Genomic DNA, 8,250 nt, shown 5'->3' with positions numbered 1-8,250 from the left:
AGAAATGCAAGAAGGACTTGAATAAAATAAGGGATGAGATTATAAAAATGAAGGTAAAAATCCTATGAAGTACTTACGAATAGTATTCCACATTTCAGGGAATGGCTTGGGAGCAGAACGATGCAATTGACAGGTCCGTATCATCACAAATCTATGAAGCCATCCTCGGTCAAAGTCATCCTCCGGATTGATCAAGCTGCGTCTTCCTTAAGGAAGTAAATGCACTAATCCTCCTCGGAATTACCGAGGAGAATACAAGTGCATCAGATGATCAAGAGAGAATGTGACTCCGGCCTGGTCATCCAAAAGTTGAATACAATAGATTGTACGCCAAATTTGAGGTGCCACTTGGCCTATGCAAATTCGATAATGGCGGAAAAAATCTTCTATGATCAGAGGAACGGGCAGTATAAAGCCAACCATGAAAGGGTAGGTGTAAATCATGGAAATACCTTCAACGTGATAATTCATCCGAGCTTCAGGGCCAACAACCCCAATAGTAACTTCAGAACTGAAATTGCAATCTTCACGCTCTTGAGGGATGATGTCAGTCGTAATTAACGAACCAATTTCTTTGATAGATTCTTGGCGCTCATTAACACAAAAATCCTCATTGACTTGTTGGAGAGATAGGGGCTTTACCAGGACGATGAGCAGGATCATGAGATTCGTAGTCAGATTTATTTTCAGAAGGACATTGATACAAACCCACCTCTCAAGACTTACCCTAGGATAAAATATTGACAAAAGGATAAAGAGTTGAAGAGTTTTAGACAAACACAACTTCTACAGCAGTTGTCTAGCAACTGTTCCCTTAATTTTCTCCAGCAGTTGGTTTGGCAATTATTATTCCTGGTTTATCTTATCCTACTATGTTTTCTATAAATATGTAATTAGGATTAGTTATTTGGGTATGCAATATTAAATTTAAAACTATTATATTCTGGAGTCTTGTCCTCTCCATACGGACATTTTTATTGGTGTAGTTGTGTTTAAGATTCTTGCACAAACTATTGCCAGTAAAACTACTTTCTCTGTTCTATTTCTTCGGTTCTCTACTTCTGGTTACTATCAGACGTACAGGCGAAGGTTGAGATGATTAGGCTGACATGATGGAAATTTCTTTTCGTAAAGGAGAATAACAAAAGAAGTATTGAAAACAAAGAAGATATTTGGCGAATCTATCATATAAGGAAAGAAAAGATTTGATTGATTTTGGGTTTAGCCATTGGCCTTATTTATACAAGGATAATGGTAGTTGAATCGATCGGAATTTCAAGGGTCACGTCTTTTCATAAATATGGCAGCTTTATGTCAATTATCGTGATTGAAAGGTCACTGGCATTTCACAGTAAGGCCATTGAATGAGGACTTGATGGTTTCCTTTTTTAATAGAACGTTTCATTTTCCCGCCATAAGAAAGAGTCTCCCTAGTAACAATTCAAATCCACTCCTCGGTGTCATTTTTTCCACCGAGGAGTTGGGGGGACTATCTGTATACATTGGAAATATAGCTTGACACGCGGCATGAAAAGAGAAGGACGTGTGGCGGAATGAGCTGAATGATGGATTGGAGAGAAGGACGCGTGGCAGAATGAGTTGAATGATGGAATGGAGTTTAATTTATCCGGAGGGGACTATCTTGGCAGAATGCACCGGACCAAGAGTTATGAAGCAATTGATACGGGTCATTTATGAGCAATTAAGATTACGTAACCAGCCTAGATTTATGGCTGAACGTTACATTTTTGTATTAAAGATAGCATTTACTGGTTACCATTACCCATTATTGGGCTGGATTTGCAACCTAAAGCTGACATCTATCATCTATAAAGACATCATTTATTGGTTACCATTACCCATCATTGTCACTTGTTTTTACTTATTCTTATCTATAACAAATCAATTCACGTATCATTTAAATCACTAACAAATTCAACTATACCTTTTTTGGGGTAAACAATTGTATTTTTTCTGATAATCATAAAAACCACACAAGTTCTGAAAACCATCAAAATTTTCTCAGATTTTATACAATCTTACCAAATGAGCAAATCATAGTTCATAACAAAGTTAATATACGACTAGAAGACCTTTCTAAAAAATACAACATCTATTGATCAAAATTTATATCAATAAAAAGAAAACTCGAACATGAGTTGTAGTATAACTACTTTTTAAATGAGTTGTTAAATGATTGATAAAAGTAAATTTGTTATAAATATACTACCAACTTGCAAAAAAAAATTATATTTGATATAAATGGTTGGTAAATATATCTACCAATTATGGATATTTTTTTACAAAATATAAACTTATGGGTCAAGTTTGACATTTAAAAAGTTTTTGAAATCCCAAATCATGCCTTTTTGAAGTATTTGGGATTTGAAATCATAATATGAAGTTGAAGTTGACATTTTGTGCGAATTTTATAAACAAATGTTGATTTGAAATCAAACTATGAAATCATGATTTTATATCGCATGGCCTACTAAGTAAGTCTTTAGCTGAAATTTTATTGAAAATCAAAGTTGTATTTGGATGAATTTCACTCGAAAAATTTTGTGAGTGGAAAAAGAATCACTAAAAATTGATCCAAACTAATTTTTCAAACTTAAAAACCCAACTGCAAAAATTGCCCGAAAGGTATATTACACATAAATAATTAAGGTTATGAAAAAGAATTTAAAAAAAAAAAAGGAAAAACCTTTTATGTCCAAACTGCTCATAAGTTTTATGTACTGATAGTGATAAAACTTTTTCACAATCAAATTACCTTTTCCAATAACATATAATTTCTTATCAAAAACATCAATCGGTATCTAATTTATTAAAATATATAACTAGCCTTTAAACTACTCTAATCGAGTAACAATTTTCTTAAAGGCTAAGCTATTTAATTTAGGGAAAACGGCCAAATATACCTTGTACTATCAGAAATGCTTGAAATATACCCTTTGTTATACTTTCGGTCGAAATAACGGAAGAACACGTATCATCATCCTATTTTAATTGTCCCTTAATAATTAAAATCCAGTCCATAACTCGATATCCAATTAAAAAACTCATACCCACACCCGGTAAATTTGAGGCAAGCTTCAAAATGCTTCTTCAGTAGCTGCTTCGAAGCACTTTGATTCTTCCTTATGTTGTTTGTGTTGGGAATAAAATAGACCCGCAAAAATAATATTCACGGTATTAGTGATAAACGCGGAACACTAAGTTATGGTTAAATCAGCAAGAATAAATGCAGCAATAATGACACCAAGATTTTACGTGGAAACCCTTCTGAATAAGGGAAAAACCACGGCCAAGAGGAGCAGCTGATATCACTATAGTAGGGAATTTTACACTGTGTAGTCACGAGTATAAATACTCCAAAGACCACTACACACTCAAAAAGAAAAACACTCTTTTGATTTTTCCCACCTCACTACAATATCACTCACACTCTATTTTTCTTCACAGACTATTTTCTTACAGTCTATGGAATACTTCACTTTGCTCTCACTCAGATGTATTGTCTGAGATTTTGGTGTGTATAGCAAATGATCTTGGTGATCTTACAAATGAACCATAAGCCGCCTATTTATAGGAATGAATTTCCTATGATGAGGTAAGCGCTTACATCACGACTATGATGAGCTAAGCGCTTACATCATGACTATGATGAGGTAAGCGCTTACATCACGACTAAGATGAGGTAAGCGCTTACATCACGGCTATGTGAACAAAAGAATTGACTTGTTGGCCAATTCCACAATTGCTACCAATGTGATTTTGTCAAAGGAAGAAAAATCTTCCTTTCTTAAAATATGGGATAGAGGACTGGACCCCAATTGCTCACGAATCCAATGATATCTGACATCGATGTGTTTTGTTCTCGCATGGTACATGGAGTTCTTGCTCAAGTCTATTGCACTCTGACTGTCACAATAAACAACATACTCCATTTGCTTTGATACCACTTGTTGGGAATAAAATAGACCCGCAAAATAATATTCACGGTATTAGTGATAAACGCGGAACACTAAGTTATGGTTAAATCAGCCAGAATAAAATGCAGCAATAATGACATCAAGATTTTACGTGGAAACCCTTCTGAATAAGGGAAAAACCACGGCCAAGAGGAGCAGCTGATATCACTATAGTAAGGAATTTTACACTGTGTAGTCACGAGTATAAATACTCCAAAGACCACTACACACTCAAAAAGAAAAACACTCTTTTGATTTTTCCCACCTCACTACAATATCACTCACACTCTATTTTTCTTCACAGACTATTTTCTTACAGTCTATGGAATACCTCACTTTGCTCTCACTCAGATGTATTGTCTGAGATTTTGGTGTGTATAGCAAATGATCTTGGTGTATTACAAATGAACCATAAGCTGCCTATTTATAGGAATGAATTTCCTATGATGAGGTAAGCGCTTACGTCACGACTATGATGAGGTAAGCGCTTACGTCACGACTATGATGAGGTAAGCGCTTACATCACGAAAATGTGAACAAAAGAATTGGCTTGTTGGCCAATTCCACAATTGCTACAAATGTGATTTTGTCAAAGGAAGAAAAATCTTCCTTCCTTAAAATATGGGATAGGGGACTGGACCCCACTGTTTGTAAATGCAAATTATTTTTTGAGACTTAACTGTGTTTGCTCTTGTATTTATTTAAATGGTTGGAGAAACGTTAAAAAAGAGGATTCACAAAGATTTTTGAAGAAAATAAGGGGAATAGTGGTATTTGACCAGTTATTTGAGGAGAAGTCGGTTTTGATAATTTGGTCTGATTTTTATGAGATAAAAAATTTCTAATTTTGAATGCTGACACAAAATACTCCTTACCAATAGTTGTATTTCTGATAGTTTCTTATTTTTCCTATTCAATATGAATCTAAGTGTTAGAAATTGATTTCGTAAAGAAATGGATATTGAGTCTAACTTAATAAAAAATTTAGTTCCCCCACTTATCACATTGGTATTTATTGACCTAAGTAACAGTATGTGAAACAGAACGTAAAGCTAGTTCATGAGAGGAGGCTGGCCCAAGTCCATATAAGGAGACCACTCATTCCTTTTTCATCCGATGTTGGACTCTTCAACGTCCCACCTCACACTTGGGACTGGACATTTGAAGCGTAGGCTATTTTAATATGGGAGCTCAACAGCGGTACACAATAATTGGGATGAATCCTACTTTGATACCACGTAAAAAAAATGAATCTTTAGTCTAATTCAGCTCCAAAAACGAACAACACAAACTGTCTCTCAAAAGCAAAGTAATTACCCAAATTTGCCCATATATGTAATAATTACTAAAGTGTTAGACTCGTGATAAAATAACTACCCGAATGCCCCCACCCTTTTTTTCTTGGCTGCAAGGCAACATGGCCCGACAATTCTAAAAGGTAACCACACACATGGCCTACAACGGCAGAGGTAAGGTTTGCGTATATCCTACCATCTCCAGACCCCACCTGTGGGATCACAGTAGGTATATTGTTGTTGTTTTAACTACGCACATGGCCCGCCCTCTTTTGCCATTTTTCTCTTAATATCTTTTTCCTTTTTGTGGTTAGTTGATCTCTTTCGTTGTTCTTCTCTTTTTTTCTTTCTTCTCTTTTTTTTCTTGTCTTTGTTTTTCTTCTTAATATAAAATGCAAAGAAAAAAATATTAACTAATTATTTTTAAATTTATAAAATGTATAAAAAAAATTAGACTACAACAAAAAGTAATCAAAAAAAAAAACTAAAATCACTATCTTATTTATTAAAACCTACTAGTTTCGCGAAGCCCATGCTAAATCCGGGCCCAAACGTACTCTCAACATTTTAACTTTCATTGCTAAAGAAATAATTTACTTCAATTCAGATGCAGGGCCGAGATTTGGAATTTATGAGCCCTGGATTCTAATTTTTAAGTTATTCAATACTAAATTTATAATCTATAGACAAAGACAAAGTTTGTGAACCTAAGCTACCAAATTCAATCGAAACTGTCGCCGACACTCTAGCTTCGCCTTGCTTCTAACTCATTTTGCCCTAAACTTAAACTCATTTAAAATTTTACTAATATATATTTTATTTTCACCTGTGTTAATAAACTCATGTTTTCATCTTTTAGAATCATCAAACACAACCAAAAATATTCCATTAACTTCAAATATATACTACAATAAATATAACCTTAATTTTGAATCTTTACACAAATTAACATAGTGACCCTACAAGAATACTAGTAAATGAAAATTAAAGAACATTAGTAATGTAAAACATTTTAAAATTATATTTGGAAATAATTTTAGGATAATAAGCGTATATGAGCTCACTAAAGAAGCAAAATATTGGACGTTTTAAGGATAAAATATATTGTAATACCTAATAAATGCTTCAGTTGTAAAAGCAAATTTGGCTCCAAAGTTACCCTAATTTTACCTGAACGTATCTGGACAAATAGTATATTCTCTCCATCCCAAAATATAAAGGCAATTTGACTAATTCGAAGCTAAACTATGTTCGATTAATATAATATTTTAAAATTAAAATTTAGATATTCGAAAAATATACAGAAAATACTATAAATTGCGATTCTCCTATCAATATAGTGAAAATATTCTTAAAATATTTGTTAAAATTTATGGAATTTAACTCTGAGAAGTGAAACGTAACAAATATTTTGAAATAAAGAAGTAAAAAATAATTTAATAAGGAGCAAAAAAAATTCACAAAAAGTCACAATTATATTCACCAATTAAAAAGGCCCAAGTGGAATAAGAATTATGCTAAAAGTGAGAATATTTAGGGAAAAGTAATAGCAACACCAATAATAAAGTGCCAAATATGTTGTCTTTAGAAAATAAATGAGGGCAAAAATGAGACTAAGGAAAAGAACAAAAGCCACTTGTAGAAGCTTCATAGGATGAAAGTTAATGCGAGGGCTACAAAAATCTTTGATTGCCTCTTATATAGTTATAAAGTTAATAGTAAAACAGTAGACCAAATTAGTTACTCCTTCTAGTTCAAAATAGGTGTCCACTTACGCCTCATTTATTTGCACTTAATGAGAGTAATGATCAAGAGCTCAACCTATTAAGTGTATTTGTTTCGATTAAGATTTAACCACTTAATACATCTGAATATATCTTATTCGTTTAGATTTGGTACAAAGTCTAAAAATCATTGACATCATTTTCTTGCTCTTTTATCTTTTAAATGTTATCTTTCTAATTATTACGTACTTTTAAACTTCTCGTCTTCTCCGCTGAAGAACAGTGAAAAAAAAAACATGAACCCTAATCACTAAAGGTTTTCTCTGCCGCATAATTCAAAAGAATCGGTTTCTTCTGAAATTTGAGCTTTGGAGGTTAGAAAAAGATTTCAATGGAGATTTGAAAAATTAAATTTGATGGTGGATATCAAGGGTTACAACAGTGGTTGATATCATCGTGTTGAAGCCTATGGAGTCAAAGTTGAAATTCTATATTTTTCCTCTTTGATTAATTTTTGAGATTAAAGTAAACTTATTCCCGTTCCAGATTTCGAGTGAACATAAAATTTTCTTTTAATCAAATAATGATTTAATTATAATTTTATTTGACTTTATTAAATTTATATGTTTTCTTTTATTTGAATTGTATATTTTTTTTGGTAACTAAATAACTTTGTATTAATTACCAAAGTGCAACATTACAAAACTGTATTTCAAGCAACTCAGTTGAAATACTCTCAGAACAGAAGGAAAAGTCTATCTATCCTCACGAAGCTAGCTAGCTGGAATTATACATCAAAACTTTAGCTTAAGAACATAATTCTGGATACCTACTGGAGCTCGAAGGCAGCATTGATAGGCAATATCTTTAGCCACCATATGCCACTCCCTCTTCTTGTTTCCAAATACCCTTTGATTTCTCTCTAACCAGATTGCCTACACTATCTCTGTATAGACCATCTTGAATATCTGAGCTTGTTGTGATCTTCCTTTGGCTTTGCTTAGCACCCATGCCATATGTTGTTCCCAGGTTGAGCCTTGTCTCAGCGGCTGCCTAATCCAGTTCAGCACCTTGTGCCAAATCAACTTTGCGTAATTGCTGTTGACACCTAATTTTGGCTCGACGTGCTTAAAATTAACGTTTTGGGGGGCCCTGATTCGTTAAAGAGCACGAAATACATTTTTTACACATTTTTACATTTTTTCAACAATTTATTGATGATTATCCTTATTTTAGGAATTTTCTCAATTTATT

Source organism: Lycium barbarum, chromosome 2, assembly GCF_019175385.1.
Source record: "Lycium barbarum isolate Lr01 chromosome 2, ASM1917538v2, whole genome shotgun sequence".
NCBI classification, from domain to species: domain Eukaryota; kingdom Viridiplantae; phylum Streptophyta; class Magnoliopsida; order Solanales; family Solanaceae; genus Lycium; species Lycium barbarum.
Note: the sequence above shows the minus strand (reverse complement) of the source record.